Source organism: Rattus norvegicus, chromosome 4 (genome assembly GCF_021556685.1).
Source record: "Rattus norvegicus strain SHRSP/BbbUtx chromosome 4, alternate assembly SHRSP_T2T, whole genome shotgun sequence".
Classification (NCBI taxonomy): domain Eukaryota; kingdom Metazoa; phylum Chordata; class Mammalia; order Rodentia; family Muridae; genus Rattus; species Rattus norvegicus.
In genome coordinates this window covers 120,240,355-120,264,190 of record NC_141537.1, presented here as the reverse complement: position 1 = coordinate 120,264,190, position 23,836 = coordinate 120,240,355, and the positions used below count along the sequence as shown (strand labels likewise).

The window sequence follows — 23,836 nt, the reverse complement described above, 5'->3', positions numbered from 1 at the left end:
CCGGCTACTAGACCAAGCACTGTCCTTAGCTTAACTGAGGGTCCTTCATAAAACCCCCTATTTCCCTTCCTTCCTGTGAAGAACGGAGGGACACAGGAAGATAAATGACTCACCCAAGGCTAAGCAGTCTAACTCCACAGCCACACTCTGAGGCACGACAGTTTTACCAGACCACGTCTCCACCCGTCAGTGAAGAAGCACACTGAAACACAAGACTCAGTGTTCTTCGAACCACAGGGAAACCACCAGGCATGCTGGTACACACCTTTAATTCCAGCATTCAGGAGGCAGAAACAGGAGGATCTCTATGAGTTGGAAGCCAGCCTGGTCTACCCAATGAGTTCCAGGTCAGCAAGGCTATACAGAGAATCATGGTTTCAAAATCAACCACCCTGAGTGCTTCATCATACATGGTACTGTATGACATAGGACATTTTCACAAACCTATACTGTATACTGAGCACACTCCCCACCACTACCCTCCATTTTCTTACACACACTCATTAGAGCTTTACATATCACATATACACACATGACTTTATCTATATAAAGTCATGCTGTGCAGTACAGGCTTACCCAGCTTGAACTTCACCTCCTCCTATTTGTTTTGGATTTTTTATTCTGTTTTGCTTTTTGAGACACTACCTCATGTAGCCTAGACAGATCCTGAACCTACGATGTGCAGAGGCCAACCTAGAATTCTTAATCCTCCTGTTCCATGCCCTGAGTGGTGGGGTTACGGCCGTGAGCAACCCTGAGGGAAGCTGGTCCGTGAACTGATGTGGTGCACATGTGTATCCTCCAGCTCTGCTGCTCCACTTCTCAGACTTCACCCAAGGGAACAGTGGAAGGGGTGCAAAGATAACACTGTGTGCATAACCACCCCAAATACAGCAAACAGAAGTCTACATTCAACCACTCGGTGCTTAAGCATCAACTGTTCTAGACAGGGTCTGAGATGCACTAAAAGGAGAAGAAAAGCCGTCTCCCTAAAGCTTAGATTCTATTGGAAGAAGGGAGGTAATAAATAAATGAGAAAAGCATGGAATGAATCTAACAGTATAAAGTGTTACTGATAAAAGGAAAAGGAAGAGATATAGGAGCTTTAAAATATTAAACATGAGATGCATCGATTAAATACTATGAAATAAATGCACCATGATTCAACCACTAAATGAAATATTTCACCCCTCAATTGCTGCATCCCACAATGCTTAGTCCTGGAACACTGACCAGGAGACTGAGGGAACAAAGGAAAGACACACACACTCAATTGGGGTCAGGAGAGCTGTGCACCCTGGTGGAACTGCACCCTGGTATCTCAGAGCCTTTATTTGGTACAGCAGAGGAGGGAAGACGCTAATCTCTGTAAGAAGAATCTAATCTGTAGGGCAGCAGTCTCAGGATGTAAACAACAAGGAAGAGGAAGGTAGAATTGCTAGGTTTTGCCCACAGTGTCAATTGTTAGTGAACCCTCTAGACTTGGAACACAGGAAGAAGTCTTGAGCTCCGCCATATGAGGAAAGGCTTTACCACTTTCCCACGGGTCCAAGGCTTTGGTCTTTGCCTATGCCAATACACTAAAAACTTCATCCCCTCCCTATAATCTACTCTGTTCTTGATGACACGAAAAGTGTCTTTTGGGCTGTAGAGATGGCTCAGCGGTTAAGAGCACTGACTGCTCTTCCAGAGGTCCTGAGTTCAATTCCCAGCAACCACATGGTGGCTCACAACCATCTGTAATGGGATCTGATGCCCTCTTCTGGTGTATCTGAAGACAGCAACACTGTACTCATATATAAAATAAATCTTTTTTAAAGTGTCTTTTGTTTATTTTACATTTATTTATATTTATTATATATTATTTATTATATAGGGTCTATGTAACCCTAACTGTCCTCTTGCCTCTGCCTGAATTTTGGTATTAAAGGTATGTGCCATGATCACAGGCATGAAAAGGTGTTGTTGTTGTTGTTTAAAGGGTTTTTTGTTTTATTTATATGTGTGTAGATATTTTGCCTGCCTGCATGCCTATGAACCACATATGTACAATGCACCAGAAAGCCAGAAGACATCAGAGCTCCCAGAGCTGGAGTAGTAGCCAGTTCTGAGGTACCTTATAGGTGCTAGGAAATAAACTTAGATCTTCAGGAAGAGTGACCAGTGCTCAGGGCTGAGCCATCTCTCCAGGCCCCAAAGGGATCTTTAATAGTCAAGTTATATAAAATCAGCAATCAAACCAGATGGAGTCCCAGTGCTGGGAGGGGAGTGGGACACAGGCTCCCACACCTAACCAAGAAGCCAGCTGTAACTGACATCCACCAGAAACGTTAGTTTCCCCAACAGTCTCACTGGTTATATTAACTACACTTCAGGGGAGGCCTCGTGCCCAGCAGTAGATGGCAAACACAAAATGAATTCAAAACATTTTAGACTTTTTGTCTCCTACTGCTATGTTTGGGCTTATTGTTGTTGTTGGATGTGTGGGGAGGATCTGGAAGGAGTTGGGGAAGGGGAATTGCAATCAAAATATATTGTATGAATTTCTTTTTTTCTTTTTTGGTTTCTCAAGACACGGTTTCTCTATGTAGCCCTGGGTGTCCTCAAACTCAGAGATTTACCTACCTCTGCCTCCCAAGTGTTGAGAGATTAAAGACGAGAGAGCCATCACGGCCTATGAAAACAATTTTAATAAAAATAAATAAATAAATAAATAAATAAAATCAGCCAGGTGTGGTGATGTTTGCTTGTGATCGTAACCGTTGGGTGACCCAGGCAGGAGGATCTCACAGCTGGGTGACACAGCAAGACCTGGCTTCAAGACAAGCATAATCCCAAAAGGGTCTGTGCTCATAATCTACTAATAGCTGGAGGAGAGGGACAGTTTTAGAAGGGCAGAAGCTGTAACAGAGGCCTAAGTAGAGTACCATGCTGACCGCCTCCCACTCACTTCCTCCACCTCCAGTGTGTTGTAGAGAGGACTTAAGAACAGCAACAGTTAACTCAAGTTATTCCACAGTCCCTATGCTCCCTCCTCTTCCTAGAAGCCAGGCTAGGGGGTCTGAAAAAGTCGAAGGCAACCTTCAAGCAATCTGGATGGGGTGGTGTACTGGCTGGTTTTGTGTGTCAACTTGATAAAAGCTGGAGTTATCACAGAGGAAGGAGCCTCAGTTGAGGGCAATGCCTCCATGAGACCCAGCTGTAAGGTATTTTCTCAATTAGTGTTCAATGGAAGAAGGCCCAGCCCATTGTGGGGGGTGTCATCCCGGGGCTGGTAGTCTTGAGTTCTATAAGAGAGCAAGCTGAGCAAGCCAGGGGAAGCAAGCCAGTAACATCTCTCCATGGCCTCTGCATCAGCTCCTGCTTCCTGCCCTGCTTGAGTTCCAGTCCTGACTTCCTTTGGTGAGGAACAGCAATGTGGAAGTGTGAGCTGAATAAACCTTTCCTCCCCAACTTGCTTTTGGTCATGATGTTTGTGAGGAACAGAAACCCTGACCAAGACAGATGAGGAAGAGAGGTCCCAGAAGGCCTAACCCCCTGATATCCCTAGGGTTTGAAGCCAGGCTATTTAGCTTTATTTATTCCCTCCCTGAGCTCCAGATGCCTGCAGAAAGCAAGACTGAGATATTACAAGGAAACAAATGGCCACAGGAGACCAGAGCTCCTCCCCTAGCATACAACAAGTATCTGAGTCTATGGGTAGTGAGCACAAAGTATCAGACCTAGCATAATTGCTTTCTCCCCTCCTCCATGTAAGCCATTAGCTACTTTAGAAAAGTTGACTCTTGCTCAGCCCCACCCCCATCCCACCCATACCCACTGCCTTGCCACAGCTACTCCAGAAATGCAGGATGCCCTCACTAGGGCTGTCCAGAAAGCTGCTTGGAACCAAGTGTGAGCTTCCAATTGCAGCACTTGAGAGGCTGAGGCAGGAGGATTAACATAAATTTGAGACTAGCTTAGGTGAGCTCCAGGGCAGTCTAAGTCTCAGAGACAGACACTGTTTTAAGAAAGAAAAAATGTACTGGTGGTCACGGAGGCTCTGATCACAAAGCCTGTCAACCTGAGTTCAATCACCAGAACCCGCATGGTGAGTCTGCATAAACCAAATGTCCTCTGACCTCCACTCCCATGCTGTGGCTGGTGGACGTACACGCATATATACTCACATACACACAATAATTTTTAAATAAAAAAATGAGATTAAGGGTATAGATCAGTTGGTAGAGTACTTGCCTAGCATACATGAAACCTCAAATTCAATTCCCAGCATCACATAAAAGTAGCATCTACCTGTAATTCCAGCTCTTTAGAGAAGGAGACAAGATCAGAAGTTCAGGGTCATCTTCAGCTACATAAAAGAGCTCAAGGCCAGACTGAGCTATCTGAGACTGCCCAAAACAAAACAAGCAAACAAAACACTTTTATTCTATTCTATAGCTATTTACTGAATTTAAGAGCTCAAGGTTTATCATGTTGCAGCTTCTCTGCTGACCATTATATAACTATTTATATTAATCTAGAGAACCCAGATTCTCCTAAGCTGTGATACAGAAGTCTCTACTTAGTACCAGTCCAGGGCCTCAGTCTGTCTGTCTTCTGCTCCCTCTGTGTTCTTTCAATAGGAACAGACAATGCACGCACACACCAGGCCTCCAACATATTCAGTTGGAAAAAAACATCTGCTGAGAAGGGCACAAGTCACCAGATGAGTCAGAGAAAAGCAGGCACTGATACTCTCTAGCAGTGTCTCCCCTGCGCTGTCTGTGTTGAACTTGCACACACTGAGCAGACATCATTTCATGACTCTAGGGTAAATTATGAGCTGCCTCCTTCTGCTAATGCCAGGTGTAGTGATGTACATACACTCTTAATCCTAGCACTTGAAAGGCAGAGGCAGGTGGATGATCACTGTGAGTTTGAGAGCAGCCTGATCTACATAGAGTTCCAGGACAACCAGGGCATGAGAAAAACAGAGACAGACAGACAGACAGACAGAGGCAGAGACACAGAGAGAAGAGAGACAGAGAGAGGTCTCTGTCTCAAAACCACAAAAGCATACTTTTTGTTCTCATCTTTCCCAACCTCTGGCTCTTAGAATCTTTCTACCTCATCGTATTTGATGATCCCTGAGTGACCTGAGACATGCTGTCTAAGTGTTATTTATTTTTTATTTTATGTGTACACATGCTTTGATTGCATTATGTCTGTACATCATGTGAAGGCATTGGATCCCCCAGGTCTGGAGTTACAGTTTCAGGCCATCATGTAGGTGATGGAAGTTGAATCCAGGTCCTTTGCAAGAGCAAGCCTTCTCCCCAGTCCTAGTGCTAAGTACTAAGGTCAGAGACAAGCACACTCCTTCCCATCCAGCACTCAAGTTTGCTGTCTCTAAATGGACAGCACTATCTTTCTCTTTCCTAGGTGAAATCATAACACAGGGCGAAGGCCTCTACAAGAGGAACTAAGCTGGGTATTGTGGCATAAACCTGTAATCTTAACATGAGGGTGCTAAGAAGGATCATGAAACCAGCCTGAGCTATATAGTGAAGAGAGAAAAGAAGCAAAGTACTGAGCTGCGTGGGCAGATACTGGAAGCCTAACAGGCGGCCATAATTCAAATGTAATTAAGGAGAGCTATTGATTCGAAACTGAAGCCCTGAACTTGGCTGCGCAGGCTGCAAGGAGAACCCCTTAAAGGAGGTAAGTGGCATCCAGTTGCTTATAAGAAACTGAAGCAATGTGAAAGAGGGCTCTGGAGACTGAGGGCAGCCAGACTGCAGGAGGAAGGCCTTCGCTAGAGCACAGCAAATATAAAAATCCTAGAGGTAAGTCTCTAATACGCTGGGCAGCCACCAGGGTCTGTATTTAAACCTGCTTTCTTACGCAAAGCTTCTGGTAAATCTCCAAAGCACTGTCTGCAGTGGGACTTAACATCAAGGCCCTCCGTGTAAGCAAGCATCGGGGTGCTGCTCCGTCCTCCACTGTCTGTACGTGTGTCCTGATCCCATCCCAGGCTCACTCTCAGTTCCGTACCTGCTCACTTACCTCCTTCATCTCTGCTTAAACCTTCTCTGACTTCTCACGTGGCACACACCAAGTTCCTGGGATCTTTTACTTTACTTATTCTTGGCTGTGGTGCATGCGTGCACATGAGTGTTGATGCCTATGGAAGCCAGAGCATCAGGCACCCTTGGAGCTGGAGTTACAGGTGGTTGTGAATTACCTGATGTGAGTGCTAGGAACTGAACCTGAGTTTTCTGGAAGGTAGTACATGCTTTTAACCACTGAGCCATCTCTCCAGCCCTAAAAGCAAAAAGGCTTCCTGGTCCTTGAATAGTGAGGAGGTGACAAAGACCCCAAAGTCCATGGATCTCAGACACATGTCCCTCAGATGATGCCTGGTATCAGAATCATCTGAGGGACGGTCACCTACACATCCCTGGTCGTCACTCCATACTTGTTAAGTAGAGCGTCTAGGAGGGAAGCACGGGCTTCTACATTTGAATTCAGCCTCCACTCTCACTCCACAGCTTCAAATTGCTAAGCTGAAATATTGAAAATATATTTGTTAGGGAATGCCTATTCTAACTGTACAGAAGTTCAATGAGATCTATGGACTCTGAGTCTGGTTAATTTCAGGGTGTGATATGGTTTTCTGGTTTGTTTTTTTTTATTTCTAAGTTATTGTTTTGTTTTATAACAAAGTTAATTTTGTTTTGTTTTTCTTGAGACAGGGTTTCTCTGTGTGACCCTGACTGTCCTAGAACTCACTCTGTAGACCAGGCTGGCTTCAAACTCAGAGACCCACTTGCCTCTGCTTTGCATACCATGCCCAGCAAAAGTTAAATTATTTTTTAAAAGCTTCAAAATCATCATCCTGACAGCTAATGAAGCAATATGGCTGACAAGTTTAGTATTAGTGAACTGTGCACAGCCAGAGTCCAATTGGGCATGCAGTTAGTAATCTAGAATATAGATCTGAGTGGATTATGGAATCTAAACAGAAAAAAGAAGTGGGGACATCAAAGGACACACTTAGAGTGCAAAACAGGGCAAAGACAGGGAGGGCATCCTTGAAAACTAGCAACAGTCACCAGAATCACTCTGCTTGGAGGACAGATGTGTTTCACATAGGACAGATGACCCCCTAGACTGCCCCATCCGTGCCACATTCTCCAGCCTTCAAGAGTGTGGATTGTCGTCTTTATACAGGTGAGAGCTGGCACAGGATGGGGCAGGACCTGTGATTGGATAGTGAGAAAGGGGGGCAGGACAGAGTTTTGGTAAAGGGAAAGTGAGGAGAAAGTGGAGAAGAACCAAGATGGAGGCAGAGAAGGATGACTCAGATCCTTGTGGCCTTAAATGGTAGTTATTTTTCTTAAGGGATGGATTTTTATAGGTCAATTTATCTTATCTAGGTGGGTAGTTTATATCATTATCAATTGGTTGTGAGTTTATTGTGCAGAAGAAGTTTTGTGGGTTTTGAATTTAAAACTGATATAAATCTGATAAATTACAAGCTTATTGAGTTTTGACTTTAACGTGTTACTGGGAGTAGTGACTATAGCCACAGGGGGGAATGCTGGGAACGTGGGCAGAGTCCACAGCAACAGAGCCTCAAGACAGGCGGTCTCTGTATGAAACTGGCACAACAGCAACCTGCCTTGGGAACTAGGTGAATGGAGAGGTTGCTGCCAGGCTCAGCAGTAGCCAGTGGCAGCATGGGATAGAGCTTAATGGGTGAGATGCTTTGCTGAGATGAAAATACTCCCGCAAACGCCATATGGTTCTATGATGGTTGCTGGTTGTTTTTAGTATTTACCGCAACACAAGAGTGTACTGTCTTAGCAAGGACTGTTTCTGCTCTGCCCCCTCTCAGCTTCGAGGAAAGTTCAAGCTATAAATGAAAACAGGGGCTGGAGAGATGCTCAGTGTTAAGAGCACCCGACTGCTCTTCCGGAGGTCGTGAGTTCAATTCCCGGCAACCACATGGTGGCTCACAACCATCTGTGAAGAGATCTGATGCCCTCTTCTGGTGTGTCTGAAGACAGCTACAGTGTACTTATAGCTTACAGTGTACTTTTTTTTTCAAAGATTTATTCATCCACTATATACAAGTACACTGTAGCTGTCTTCAGACACACCAGAAGAGGGCATCGGATCTCTTCACAGATGGTTGTGAGCCACCATGTGGTTGCCGGGAATTGAACTCACGACCTCCGGAAGAGCAGTCGGGTGCTCCCAATCGCTGAGCCATCCCTCCAGCCCGATAAATAAATCTTAAGAAAGAAAACAGTACACCTCCAAGAGGACTTGGGACAGCCTCTCTCATGGCTCTTTGGCACATGGGAGCACCTGTTCATGACATGAGACAGGGTTTCACTATATAGTCCAGATCCTCCTGCCTTAGCCTCTCCAGGCATTTGCTACCAAAGCCTGGCCTCTTCCTTACTTCTTCCTGTGTTTCACTGATAGATTTCCACCTAAAGTCCTTCCCCACAATTCAGAGAGCAAGTCCAGATTCACATTCAAGCCAGCCCTAAACTGCTGCGGCTCTGGAGGCCAGCGCCTAAGTCTGGGCCAGAAGGAGGTGGTCTGGAAAATGCTCCCTCCCTCCTTCCAACTACCTTAAAGGAGCTCCAAGACCACTGCAGGCATCCAAATAGGAGGCATGTTTAAAGACAGACCAGCTGAGAGGCCAACACAATGGCACACGGTAAAGGCACTTAAGCCTGACTATTAGAATTTGATCCCCAGGAGCCACATGGTGGAGGGAGAAAACCAACTCCTGCAACTTGTCCTCTGATCTCCACAAGGGCACTATGGCACCTGCATGCCATCCCATCCTCTACTCCACGCACATAAAATGAACAAATGTAATTTTTTAAAAGATAAACTGTTACGGATTGCCCTGGTGTTATTTGTATTTTGCTGCTAATTCCACTTCCCAAAAGGGTCTGCCTGGGATGAGGAGTGAATAATGCACTGAGGTGACTTCATGTGAACCTTCTCCCCATTTTAACGTGTAAAATAAAGGCTAGAGCCAGTGATTGGGCAGTGGGAGGGAAGGTGGACCTAAAAAGTTTGAGAGAGAAAGAGAGGGAGTGGGGAAGAAAAGGAGGAAGAAGAAGAAGAGGAAGAAGAGGAGGAGAAAAGGAAGGAGAGAAAAGCTGAAGAGGAGGAGGTAAAAGGAAAATGGAGCAGAAGCATGTGGCCTAGAGAAACCACAAGTTATAAGGGATCTTATAGCTGGGGAATAGAGTAGAGTAGTGGTAAATCTGTCCAATCTAGGCCCACAGCTTGTATTCATAATAATTGAATTGTGTTTTCCTTGCATGTACATATTTGGGTTGGAGATTTACCACAACAAATTGGTGCCCAACAGGGGCGGGGGGGTGTGTGTGGACCGCATGTTGCTTGAATAATTAAAAAACAATCCATGCTATCTCCAGCAACTCTCTGGTCCCCACCGTCTGCCCCCATGGCTAACCCCATGTGGCTCCCCCTAACTTCTCAAGGTTCACTTGCCACAGAACCTGCTCACATTCCCAGTCATCTAACCCCACAGCTGGCTGCTGCCAAACCCACTCAGCAATTCCAAATGTTTATAAATTACAAAATGGTCATAGTTATAGTCAACTCATATTTGAGGTAAGTTTTTTCAAATAGACAGAAAAGGTGAGATGTGGTGAAATTTTCCCCTAATTGATTAAATAATAAAGATGACAAGAAGCCAATCACTGGATGAGGAGGAGGTAGGCCTTTCGGTCAAGAGAGGAAGAGGGAAGGCAGGAACAAGGCAGACAAGATGATGTAGGCCGGGGCCTGATAGTTCTGGTGTCAGAATCCACCAGGATCTGCTGCTGGAAGATTTCTAACCAAAAATGGTGAATTTAGGATGACAGATTCCATACCCAGCAATTATGTTATCTGTTGATTCTAAACTAACATTGTCTGGTGTTTTCCATTTCATTGTGATTCAACTGAGCTCCAGGGAAAGGTAACTAGAGGTGGAGCCTGGGTTTGTGAGAGTGGCCCTCAGCTGGCTGTGGAAATTTGGGACTGCTGAGTGGCTTTGGCAGCAGCAGACACGGGTTAGATGACTGGGAACATGTGCGGATTCCACAGCAAACAAACTGCAACAAGTTGAGCAGATGCCACATGGAGTTAGCCGTGAGGGTGGGGAGACCGCCGGGGCCAGCGAGTAGCTGGCGATAGTGTAGATTGTTTTTTAATTATTACACACAACAATAAACTAGCTAAATCTGCTGTTTAAAGAGATGGAGAAATGGCACTTGCCACCCAGACTGACAACCTGAGTTGAATTTCCAGAACCCATATAGTAGGAGAGAATTGATTCCACAAAGCTGTACTGAGCACCAAACCCAACAGTACATGTACACTGACAAACACACACTTAAAAATTAAAAATATCATTTTAAAAAGCTGTAGAGGCTTGAGAGATGGTTCAGTTAAAAATACTTGTTACTCTTGCTGAAGAGTAACATGTTCAATTCCCAGCACCTTCAAGGCAATTCACAACTGTCTATAACTCCTGTCCCAGAGATTCTGATTTCTTCCTCTTGTTTGCTGGGGTGGTGCACTCACATGGTACATAGCCATACATGTAGGCAAACACTCATGCATAAAAAACAAGTATATCTTTAAAATGTTTGGCTTGGCATGGTAGTACATGCCTTTAATCTCAGCACTCAGGAAGCAAAGAATAGCAACCTCAATAACAACAGCAACAGAAAACAGACTCCTGGCAGCAGAGACAGGGGAGGGAAAGGAAAGGCGTGCTTCTGGGGACTTTAAAGCAAGCAGAACACCTAATACAGAGAGCATCAGGCAACCTCCCTGGAGCCCTGAGTTTAATCCTGGAAACTCACATAGTGAGAAGATAGAACAAACGTCCAGAAGTTGTTCTCTGACTCACACACATACACTATGGCATTTGCGCACCTCCACATACATGTAAGCATGAGAAATGCTATTAAAAATAAGCAAAAGGGGGCTGGAGAGATGGCTCAGCGGTTAAGAGCACCCGACTGCTCTTCCAGAGGTCATGAGTTCAATTCCCAGCAACCACATGGTGGCTCACAACCATCTGTAAAGAGATCCGATGCCCTCTTCTGGTGTATCTGAAGACAGCTACAGTGTACTTATATATAATAAATAAATAAATAAATCTTTAAAAAAAAATAAGCAAAAGGGGTGGAGAGATGGCTCAGCGGTTAAGAGCACTGACTGCTCTTCCGGAGGTCCCAAGTTGTATTCCCCACAACCACATGGTGGCTCACAACCATCTGTAATGGGATCCGATGCCCTCTTCTGGTGTGTCTGAGGACAGTGATAGTGTACTACATACATTAAATAAATAAATATATATTTTAAAGAAGCAAGCAGAAAAGGAGGTAGAGAGGGAGAGGCAGTGGCAACTGAGACTGTTTCAGTGATCCCTGTGGCTATTAATGACCTGTCCTGAGATGTCTGCCAGCCCTCCTTATGCTCCATCCACCATCCTGTTCTCAGGTGGCCTGAGGAATTAGGCTTCCATTTCAACCATGATTGTACCCTCCTACAGGCCTATTTCCTACCTGGCTGACTACTCTACTCTCTCAACCATCCATGGATGCAATATCCTATGTTCATTTTTGGTCTTTTGAATCAGGGCTTCTCTGCGTAGTCCTGGCTGTCCTGGAACTCAGTCTGTACCAGGCTGGCCTGGAACTCTGGAGCTCTGTTTGCCTCTGGTTCCAAGTGCTGAGATTAAAGGTGTCTGCCCATCACAGGGCAAACCTGCTGTTCTTGCTGAGCTCCCAGGTTGGGTTCTTAAAGTGGAAACTTAAAGGTTCTTTGGAATGTCAGTTGTGTTAGATGATGTTTTTCTAAAACAGACATATGAAGGGTCATTTTGCTGAAGTGGACACAGGCGAAAGGATGTTTTGCTAAGGCAAGCACGTTAAAAGATGCATGTGTTGGTTCACCTTACAGGCATTGTTGAGCTCCCTTTGTCATGACTCCATAGAGAGAAACTCACCAAAAACTTTCTGGTAGTAAGCTGACTGCTTGCCACTTCCTTGGACTCAGGCTGATTGGCAGAGTGATGTCAGCTGAGACAGACTCATATACTGAGGAAAGACGTGGTAAAGCAAGACCCACAGAGGACAGACACATGATGTTTGGAAGGAGTATAAATAGGAATAAATGGACTGTGAGAGGCTTGCTTGTAGAGCTGGCTGTGCAATGCTTCTTGGTCTCACGTCTTCACTGATCTGTGTTTTGTTGAGAGGCACAGCTGAGAACTTCTAGCCCTGGTGGTACTAATGCTCACTTGTGCCAACTCAGCTGAGGCCTGGCTGTTGCTGCTAGGCTATGCTACTGCTGTTGCTACCTCGACACTACTGGACTGGACTACTGGTGTATCTGTGAAGTGTGTGTGAATGGATCAAGCTGCTGCTGCTGCTGACCTATGAACTGAACTTTTGGCTTCCTGACAATGCAGATGGGATTAGCTCCAAAGAACAATTTCTATTTATTTATTTTTGGTTCTTTTTTTTTTTTATTTATTTTTGGTTCTTTTTTTCGGAGCTGGGGACCGAACCCAGGGCCTTGCGCTTCCTAGGTAAGCGCTCTACCACTGAGCTAAATCCCCAGCCCCAACAATTTCTAAACAGGTACACTTCCCCCATATCCGAGTAACTTTTTCCCACTACCTCTGATGGGAGGGAGGTTAAAGTATTTAAGAATAGTTTTTAAAAGTAGAGTGGGGATTGGGGATTTAGCTCAGTGGTAGAGCGCTTGCCTAGGAAGCGCAAGGCCCTGGGTTCAGTCCCCAGCTCCGAAAAAAAAGAACCAAAAAAAAAAAAAAAGTAGAGTGGAGAAAAACTTAAAGCCTACAGGTTCCCGGCATCTACATGGCAACTCACTGTAATTCCAGTTCAGGATATCCAGCAATTTCTTCTTGCCTCAGAGAACACGGTACACGGTATGGTACTCTTGCATACATGTAGGCAAAACACTCATACACATAAATAAAAAGAAGAGGAGCCAACAAGATGGCAGAGCTGCTAAAGGTGCTTGCCTCCAAGCAAGATGACCTGAGTTCAATCCCAGGACCCACATGGTGGAAGGACAACCAAATCCTGAAAGCTGTCCTCTGACCTACACACATGATGGATAATGTGAAAAAAACACTCATTAGGTCAAATCTGAAAAGGAATGGCAAATAGGCAATGCAGCACAAAGAATACAAGCACCAGAGACCTCAGGTGGTCAGGAAGGCCTGTCTAAGGAGAAATACTGCTCATGTCCTTTGCTTTGTTAAAAGATGTGTTTGTTTTGATTTTAGAGATTTATTTATTATATATAAGTACACTGTAGCTCTCTTCAGACACCAGAAGAGGGCACCAGATCCCATTATAGATGGCTGTGAGCCTACCATGTAGTTGCGGGGATTTGAACTCAGGACCTCTGAAGAGTGGTCAGTGCCCATCTGAGCCATCTCTCCAGCCCCTGCTTCTTTTTTCTAGACAGAGCCCTGGCTGTCCTAGACTACCTTTGAAGACCAGGCTGGACTCAAACTTACAAAGATTTGTCTGCCTCTAGAATACTGGGACTAAAGGTGTGCAGCACCATGCCTGGCCTTATATTTTTATTTTATATGTGTGTTTATTTACATGGATGTCTGTGTACCACACACATGCAGGGGCCATAGAAGATGGCACCAGATCCCCTGGAAGTAGAGTTCCAAGTGGTTGTGAGTCACCATGTGGGTGCTGGGCACAGAACCTAGGTCCTGTGCAAGAGCAGCCAATGCTCTGTTTCTTTATATTTATTTAAGCATGAAGTATAGGCTAGTTCAGTCTCCTCCTCTACTAAGCCCCTTCTGTTGTGAACTTGGTATTTCTTAAAACACCGACTCCTCTTGAGGCACCAAAAAAGCTATTTAGTAAGACCTGCTTAATTTATTATTGATATTTTGAGTCTGTCTCCCTTCCTCAAGGTTCCTGTAACATTTGCATTCTCCATATAGCCCAGACTTCTTAGACATTGCAGCTTTTCTGTCCTCATAGCAGCTGCCATGTGCCACTCCATATTTTTGAGACATACACTCTTTGACTGAGGAAATATGGCAACATCTCTACTGCAAAGAAGCTCCAGTAGCCATCCTTCCCCACTAGTAGAATTTATTACAATTTCTAACAGTTTATTTTTAAATTCTGTGTCTGTGTGTGCACAAGTTAGTGTGGTCACCCATGAAAGCCTAGAGCTGGAGTTACAGTGGTTATGAGCAGCCAGAAGTAGATACAAGAACCAAACTCATGTCCTCTGTAAGAACAATGAATGAGCACTCTTCACTAATGAGCTATGTCTCCAGCCCCTTGGCTACAATTTCAAATACGATATTCTTTTTTTTTTTTTAATTTCTTTTCCTGATAGGATTCGCTGTGTAGCCCTAGCTATCCTAGAACTTGCTCTGAAGACCAGGCTAGCAACTCAGAGAGATCCACCTGCCTCTGCCTCCTAGGTGCTAGGATTAAGTGCCACCACCATTTGGAAACTTCCCAAAGTTCTAAGGAATGCTCCCATCTTGCCTTTTTGTCACATCAAACTCTCTGCTTGTCCACAGCAGCTGTTTCCCAAGCAGCTAGTAAGTGGCTCTGACTCCCTTAGGAGCCTCTAGGGCTCAGCATGTACTCTGGAGTCACTGACTTAGTCTCACCTGCTCCTCTTCAAGCTTTGCTTTCTCCCAAGCCACAGCCAATGCTCTTAGCTGCTGAGCCATCTCCAGTCCCCTAACATCTCAAGCAAAGAAATGACATCACAGTCTTCTCAGGCTGATGCAGTCACCATGGCTTCAGCAAAGGGGACAGAATGGGGCAGGACAAACTTTTTTCCAAAAAGTAACAAAGAAAAACCAAGACAAGCTGGTAGCACACACCTCCAATCCCAGCATATGGAGAAGTAGAGACAGGCAAATCTCTGTGGCCTGATCTGCTACATAGGAAGCCCTAGGCCAGCCAGGACTGCACAGAGTGACCCTGTCCCAAAACAAAAAAAGTCTGGATGCACAGACAGAGCCAACTAGAGGTGACTGCAGCAGCACACATCACTCAGTGCTCCCTGAACACTGTAGACATTTTACACAGCATGTAACCTAAGGAATTAGAAAACTAAGGCATAAAGCAGTGTCAACAAAGAAGGCAAGCATCCTGACTGCTGAGGGCCCTTTCCGGAGTGTGCCTAGTGATCAGACCATGAAGAGGAAGAAAGCATGACTATTTGCTACAGGCTTCCATATCATATCAGAGGATGGGGCACATCGTGCTGACTACAAATGCAAGACACTGGGATGTGATGCAGCTCAGTGAGAGAGCACTTGCCTCGTATATGTGAGGCCCTGAGTTCAATCTCTAACACTGAAAACACAAGAGGAGAGGAGAGGAGAGGAGGGGAGGGGAGGGGAGGGGAGGGGAGGGGAGGGGAGGGAAGGGGAGGGAAGGGGAGGGGAGGGGAGAGAAGAGGAGGGGAGGGGAGGGAGAGAGAGAGAGAGAGAGAGAGAGAGAGAGAGAGAGAGAGAGAGAGAGAGAGAGAATGAATAACCACCATTAAGTTCTCCCTGTGAACAACTGGATACTAAATCATCCATGTGTAGGTGATAACTAAAGCTGGCTGAAGGCTGAGATCAATGACTAGGAAGAGAAAGCCAACATTTAAATCACAGTAAGCATCGTCTAGAACAGAGAAACACCTGTCTCTCAATAGAAAAGCAGCTACAGAAATGGCTCAATGGTTAAGGGAACTGACTGCTCTTCCAGAGGTCCTGAGTTCAATTCCCAGCAACCACATGGTGGCTCACAACCATCAGTAGTGGGACCTGATGCCCTCTTCTGGTCTGTCTGAAGAGAGCAACAGTGTAAAAAACAAAACAAAAACCCATAGCACTATCCATTTGATGAAATACTACACAGTGGCCACAGAATGAAATGTCTACTTACTAACATGGGATAATGCCAAGGCCCAACTTTTGATGTTTTGTTTTTGAGACAGAGTCTGACCTGAAGCTTACTATGATATAGATCAAACTGGCCTTGAACTTCCAGATCCACCTGCCTCTATCGTCCTGAGTGCTTGGATGTGCTCCACAATAGCAGCTAAAGGCCCATTCTTGAGACAAGGAATGGAGTATCGGAATGGTATATATCATATAACGTATCGTTTGTGGAGATAAACTTTAAAGACATAAAATAACTTGATAAGTTCTTTCTAGGTTTACACATTCCAAGGACACATTCTCTCTAGGGAACAGAAATGAGAGGAATCAAAGATTGCTATATTCCACATAAATTACTAACTAGAAAGCATGCTGATGTTTGTGCTGCGAGGAATCCAGTGTTTCACCTCTGAGCTGTACTCTATCACCAAAGAAAATGAACAGAGAAGAAGGCCACCCTCCCACCCAACATGGCCTTCATGGTTAAATGTGGCTCTGCACCTGCCCACATCTGAACACACGAACAGTCTCCCACTGCCATACTCTCTCCTTAACCTCATGCCCAGGCTTGTCTTGGGACCCATCTGGGGCCACTAAATGTGGAGGACAAAGGAGGACACGCCAGCATGCAGGACAAGAGCAGCTGGCATTGTTCCAGCGGGAATTCCAGAGGGAGAGAGAGTCTATGCTGCTAGAAGTTTCTAGAGTGCTAGGAAATGAGGCTGCAGCAAGCTGGTGAGGTCACGAAGCTGGTGAGGTCACGGGGTGACCCAGTCTTACTAGAGGGGTTCGATGAAGAGCTATGTTCTGGTGGGAGGTTTATGGTGAAGGGCAAGGACAACAAAGTAGCAGAGAAGGCCAGAGACTGGGATAAGGAAGTACTACCGAGGAGATAAGGTGAGATAAAACCTCTTGTGGTAGGCAGGTGGCAGTGGTGGCACACGCCTTTAATCCCAGCGCTCAAGAGGGAGGTAGATCTCTGTGAGTTGGAGGCTAGCCTGGTCTGCAGAGAAATCCTGTCTGAAAAACTAAAAAAGAAGCTGGAGAGATGGCTCAGTGGCTAAAAGCACTGACTGCAGTGGGAGGAGGTATGGGAGAGGGGGAAAGAGGGATAACATTTGAAATGTAAATACATAAAATATCCAAGAAAAATAAAATTAAAAAAAAAAAAGCATTGGCTGCTCTTCCAGAGGTCCTGAGTTCAATTCCTAGCAACCATATGGTGGCTCACAACCATCTATAATGGGATCCAATGTCCTCTTCTGGTGTGACTGAAGACAGCGAGTATACTCACATACATTAAAAAAACAGAAAAATCCAAACACCTTTTTCGTAGTAAAGCATATTGGTATACACCTGTAATCCTAAGACTAAAGACTGAGGAAGGAAAATTAGGCATTCAAGGCGAGTCTGGGCTAGCTACACAGAGAAACCTGGGGTAGGGTGTTTGGGGTGGGAGAGGTCCTCTTTCGCAAAGCAAGGCTGCAGTTGTTAAGCACTCTGGCGACTGCACTCTTAACTTTCAGCTTCCTGAGCAAATATATTTGGTTGTGTTTTCCTGGTTACCCACAGAAATGACTCTGCTCAGTCCTTGCCCAACAGCTTGATTCACCACCTCTCGCATCACAAGCTCACTTACCAGCTGGCTCTAGGAAAAACAAGCTGGTATGAACTGTCAAAGTCCTCTTGGACCTGACCTCAGCCACGAGAGCAGTTTCATTTCAAAACCGAAAGGACTGAAGGACTGGGGAAATCCAAAGCGCAGCAAACCAGGAACAGGTGGTTCCCATCAGAAGAGTCCCAGGTTGGAACTCAAACAGAAACCAGACCACTGATAAGACCTGGTTTACAGTGTCTGTCTCCAAGCTTTGGCAGCTGATTAGGTTGTCCACTATTTACAGCAGGGCATGAACAAACTTATCCCACTCCAGGCTACTCAATAACTCTATTCTCCAAAGCTGAAGCAACTTTCTGGTTTTATTGAGTTTGAGAATTACAAGGTAGATCCATTAACTGGGATGGGACATCAGGGCAAAGGGATCTGTGGTTCTTCAAATGGGCCACATTTTGAGTATAAAGAGTTATTACCTCTTCCTGATTCCCCATGAATGGCTGGCAAAATTCCTGTCTCAGTAAAAATATCTCAGTTTACTCCGAATGACCATGTGCTGTGGAGTGACAGCACTACAGGACAGCTCAGCAGGACTTGGGTTATGTGCCTGAAGTTCCATTGTGGCGAGAGCTGTGTGACTCAATACACGTCACTTCACTTTTCTGGATTCAGTTTCAGTCTGTTCATGCACAGCAAGGAGACTGGGAAACATCTGCAACAAGAAAAGGTTTACGTTCTTAAATCAGGGTTACTTCTAAAAAGCACACTTTGTTCGGTCCCCAGCTCCGAAAAAAAGAACCAAAAAAAAAAAAAAAAAAAAAAGCATACTTTGGGGCTGGAGAGATGGCTCAGTGGTCAAGAGCATTGACTGCTCTTCCAGAGGTCCTGAGTTTAATTCCCAGCTCACAACCATCTGTAACTGGATCCAATCTCCTCCTCTTGTATGTCTAAAGACAGTGACAGTGTACTCACATATATTAAATCTTTTTTTTTAAAAAGGCACACCTCACCACTCTATAAAAAAACTCAAGGCATAAATAAAATTCACAAGCTCTAGCTTTAACAGGCTACTGCTTACAAATGACTGAGGAAGGGCTAACATAGGCCACTGGCACATGCTGCTGGCACTGGGTACCTCATCTGCATCACTAGGAACCCAAGATGGCAGAAAGCTATTCTATAGACTCTGATCAATAGTGAAAAATCCTAAACGCTGTGAAGACACCATTGGCACACGGCCCGAGTATGGTGAGATATGCAGACGATCCCAACACTTGGCAGGCTAAGGCAGGAAGACGTAAGCTCTGAGGCCAATGATATAAGGAAGACCTGGTCCAGACCCAACGGTCCACACACAAAAAGAAAACAGCCCTGTGTTCACTACACCACCACTGACAATAACCGCATACTGCAAGCCAGGGCTCTGTGGTACAATGCTTACCTAGCATTCATGAGGACCTAGGTCCCAACCCCAGCTCAAAGAGAATCAAAACTAATTAAAAAAAAAAAAATGAAAGAGAGAAAAGGAAAGGAAGTGGAACAGTGAGATGGGTAACAGGGAAGAAAATGTAAATCATACTATAAAATACTATTCAGTCAATAAAAATAAAGTTTTTAAAGTGTCATTTGCAACAACATGATTGAAGCAGGGAATCATCACATAAAGTGATACAAGCTAGGTTAAGAAGAAAGACAGTGTATGGGGTTGGAGATTTAGCTCAGTGGTAGAGCGCTTGCCTAGCAAGCACAAGGCTCTGGGTTCAGTCCCCAGCTCCTGAAAAGAAAAAAGAAAAAAAAGAAAGACAGTGTATAATCTCCCCATTCAATCATCTCACAACAGCAAAAAACAGAATGGTGGTCAGCAGCTGGAGAGAGGAAGAACTAGGAGGTGGCGATGTTACAAATAGAATAAAGTTGGGGGTTGGGGATTTAGCTCAGTGGTAGAGCGCTTGCCTAGCAAGCGCAAGGCCCTGGGTTTGGTCCCCAGCTCCAAAAAAAAAAAAAAAAGAATAAAGTTGGGCTATGCTATGTAAATAGACTACAAAGAGTGATACTATTCAGTATAGTCTAGAAACTAAAAGGAGTTAGAAATTTTTACACTACAAAGAAAGATTAATGTCTGAGGGAATTGTGCTATTTAACCCAATCTGAACACAACATATATACATGTGAAAACATCACATTGTCCTCCATAAATTCACTTACTTTCTGTTTTTCAGTTTAAATATTAATTAAATTTTTAAAATTTATTTTTCATTAATTTTTAAAAGATTTATTTATTTATTCTATATAAGTACACTGTCTCTGTCTTCAGACACACCAGAAGAGGGCATCAGATCTCATTACAGATGGTTGTGAGCCACCATGTGGTTGCTGGGATTTGAACTCAGGACCTCTGGAAGAACAGTCAGTGCTCTTGACCACTGAGCCACCTTTCCAGACCTTTTTCCATTAACTTATTTATTCACTTTATAGCCCGATCACTGACCCCCAACTCCAAGTCCCTACCCCCAGTTCCTAAAATTTATTATTTATTGGGAGAGAGTGCTATGCCGTGTGTCAAAAGACATTCTGTGGGAGCTGGTTCTCCTGCCACCCTGTAAGTCCCAGGGATCTCTCTTTAAGCTACCTTGCCAGCCCTCCATTTAAAGTGTTAATTCACACACATTCATGCCCCTTGCCTACAAAAACCACTCAAAGCACTTTTCAAATTAGTATTTAAAACTAGAACAAAGCCAAGAAAGACAACACCTATACAGAGCACATCTCAGCATCCTTTCCATTTTCAGGGAAGTGACCTGTGACTTCAGACAGCTATTAACAGGGCAGTCCCTGCTGCCCAGGTCTTTGAGTTGCTCATCACCTAGTGGCGTAGTGAAGTAAATGCAGTTTGCCAAGAGCCCAAGTAACTTCCAGCCATTTTGTGACTTTCTCAAAAGCCACAAGAGAGCCTTCAGTGCAATCCCCAGGCTTCTTTCTGTGAAATGGAAAAGACTCCACCTCCATTCATCCTCCAAGCCCAGGACTTCACACCTAAGAGGCTTTGCACGTAAATAATGACAAGAAATGACACACATCTGTTGAGCTGCATCTGCGAAGTACTTAGAGGTGAGAGAGCTTTTGTGCAGATTGACCCAAGTGAAAACAAAAACAAAAACAAAAAAGGGGGGGTGAGGGGACAACAAGTGTGCCTGGAGACAAACTAAGACTGCCTGTGGAAGATGAACTAATACTGTGGACTTCCAGGCTAGCCTGAAACTAATGAGACATCGCCATTAAATTTCAACTCAAAACAAAAAAAATAAAGCCTGACATCATGGTGATCCCAAGTACTTAGTAGCTAAGGGAAGACTGTAAAGTCTAGGCAGCAGAACCAATCATGTCTCAAAAAAAAAAAAGAAAGAAAAGAAAAAGAGAAAAATAATGTTTTGCCAATGAGAAAAATATTATCAGGAAATAAATCAGACATGATGATACATGCCTATATTCCCCGCAGTAGGGAGGCTGAGGCAGGAGGATCAGCAATTCCAGGCTAGCTAGAGCTACATAGCAAAACCATCTGGAAAATAAGAATGAATTAGGGGAGATAGCAAGGTGATGCCCTCCCCCTCAGAAGATGACTGGAACAGAATCCTGGTGAGTCTGTCAGGGAGAGTAGAAACCCCTGTTGTGGAGAGCTGATCAGGGACAGGAAACTATGTTAAACACTTCAAAGGTTCTAAAATATTAATCATCCTGAACTTAAGTCATTGACAACACTGAAGTCTCCCTCCTCCTCCCTCCTCCCGCCCTCTCTCTGCTTTTTTCATATCCCCCAGGCAACACAACCCAGTGGCCAGAGGCACAGATGGGACACTACCATCTGAGCAAATAGGAACACATTATTGAACTCTATTTTCCTCAGCTTTGTTATCTGCAAATTTTACTTAGCAGTCACTACTCTCATAAGATTGCTATAAAGATATATAGGCTATTAGTCAAGTACTTAAAACAGTGCTGCACACACAAAAGGATATAAGACCAACAGTTCAAAAAGACAAGGAAAAGGAAAGGAGGGTTGGGGAATGACTTGCTTGCTTTAGTTAACCTTACCAAAACCTCAGCCAAAGTGTCCCTGGCTGTTACTGACCAGAGTCTGAGTTCCCTTGGCAACCAGCCTCAAGAAAGAGCCAGAGCTGCCTTGCTCATCACTTGCCCTGAAAGTTAGCATCCTTATGCCTTGAGACAGACCATCTTTGACTCACAAGTGTCTCGCTCCAATCCCAGGTACTGAGTAGTGCTACCGTCCTTTTAGTGGTCAGTCAGCATCCAAAAGGACCTCAGAGACCCTCTAGGCCCAGTACTTTGTTTGCTGTATGAAAGCAAGAAGGCTAAAAGTGAAGTCCTAGGTATAAGGTGGGACAAAGCCAAGCACAGATGTTGTAGGCCTTTATTCCTAGTTTCCAAAATCTTCCCATTATTCAGGAAACGAAAAACAATTGTTTTTAACCCACGGAGCTGTCTTTCCAGTCCCCTAATGCCTCCTAAGCCACACAAGTATGCAACATACTTTTTGAGTTTTTTGGATTAGGGGATGCTCAAAAGAAAGGAAGGGGGGGAGAGGGGAAGAAACCTTGGAAATGTTGAAAAAAGTAAGAAATAAAAAATATTTTTAGACCTTAGTATCTCGGTTATGGTGTATTCAACCAGCACTACACATTTTCTACAGGGCAGCAGGGTACAGAGGCTAAGAGCAGGGACTCTCAAATCCCAGCTCTACCACTACTAATAGTGTGGGTATGGGTGGGCCTCCTAACCCTCTCCACATACTATAAAACAAGAGTGACTATCACAGGTTTAAGGATTAAATGCCATAAAATAGATAAATAAATCTTTTTTAAAAAAAGAATTAAATGCACGTGAAGTCCACATCAGAGTTCTCTGTGTGCACACTGCTTGCTTTGCTTTTCAACATTACTAGCTGCATCTGAGCAGACTAAGAGCTGGAGAGATGACGCTCAACAGTTAAAGGGAATTGCTCTTGCAGAGGACCCCGAGTTCAGTTTCAGCAGCCAACTGGGTGGCTCACAGCTACCTAAAACTCCGTCTCCAGAGGGAGCCAACATCTACTTCTGGCCTCCTTGTGTGCGCGCGCGCATACACACACACACGCCTAAGAGGTACCTAAGAACAACAAAGGTAAACATAGCAAGAGACACAGTCCTGCTTCTAGTACAAAGAACACTACAACACTAAGATACACATCTTTACTCAGCTCCTAATTCCAGTGCAGAAACACCCACCCTTTCATCAAACACACCACGCACTCTTTTATTTCTCTGCATCTTGGGAAGAATCCACTCAGAACAGAGACACAGGCAGAGTAAGATGCTTAAAATCACACAGGAAGGTTCGGAGGACAGAATACATGCACATCCAAAACAGCAGATTCATTAAGTTCGGCAAGATACATCTATCTCTCTGGTACAGTCTCTCACATCTGCAAAAAGTGATACAGCAGAATGGTTAACAGCAAAATCTCTTAAGTCCAACTGCTCAGGACAAACCTTAGTCCATCCTCTATGTATGCTGTGTGACATATACACATGACTTCACCTTCCTCTGGACTATACTTATTCGTCTGTAAGAACAACACTGTAATTATGACAGACCTTTGGAAGTACATCCTATTTGTTAAATACTATGTTAAGCACTATACCTGGCCATGTAATTCATTCTATAGAACTGCTCAAGGCCACACAGTTACTGGTAAAGTTGAAATGTCTGTGTAAGAGGCCTGTTCCCAGAGCCTGTGTTCCCATGTCTTCATCTACTCTGCCTCTCCAAGTACCAACACATAGTAGTTATGTGTTGAAAGAGGAGCAACTCCATAAAGAACTCAGGACAGGGTCTGGTCAACATTATTGTGACAGAAGCTAGCGTTACACCTATAATTCTGATCACAACTTCATTAAAGGAAGGGAATAATTTGATCTTCTGTTGCTGTGACTAAACACTCTAAGCAAAAACATTGGGTGGAAAGAGTTTATTCAACTTCTACTTCCAGGTCATGATCCATCATTTAAGGGAATTCAGGGTAAAAACTTAAGCAACAGCTAAAGAAGAAACTGTGGAGGAATGTATGTGCCATTCACTTACTCATACTCACGTAGTTTTCTTTTTTTTTTTTTTTTTTTTTTTTTTTTTGGTTCTTTTTTTCAGAGCTGGGGACCGAACCCAGG

At 44.4% G+C, this 23,836-nt stretch overlaps 1 long non-coding RNA gene across 28 annotated transcripts in view; it reads right to left on the bottom strand.

Annotated features, from left to right (window-relative positions):
- LOC102554372 (uncharacterized) overlaps positions 1 to 23,836 on the bottom strand; it is a 56,121-nt gene that overhangs the window by 15,967 nt on the left and 16,318 nt on the right. For 19 of the 28 annotated variants that reach the window (XR_015686759.1, XR_015686757.1, XR_015686753.1 and 16 more), the window contains one exon: positions 17,963 to 18,327. This is a non-coding gene — a long non-coding RNA (uncharacterized LOC102554372). Of the gene's footprint in view, positions 1 to 17,962; positions 18,328 to 23,836 lie in introns of those variants that run through there. The other 9 variants (XR_015686765.1, XR_015686767.1, XR_015686768.1 and 6 more) reach the window with 1 other exon arrangement.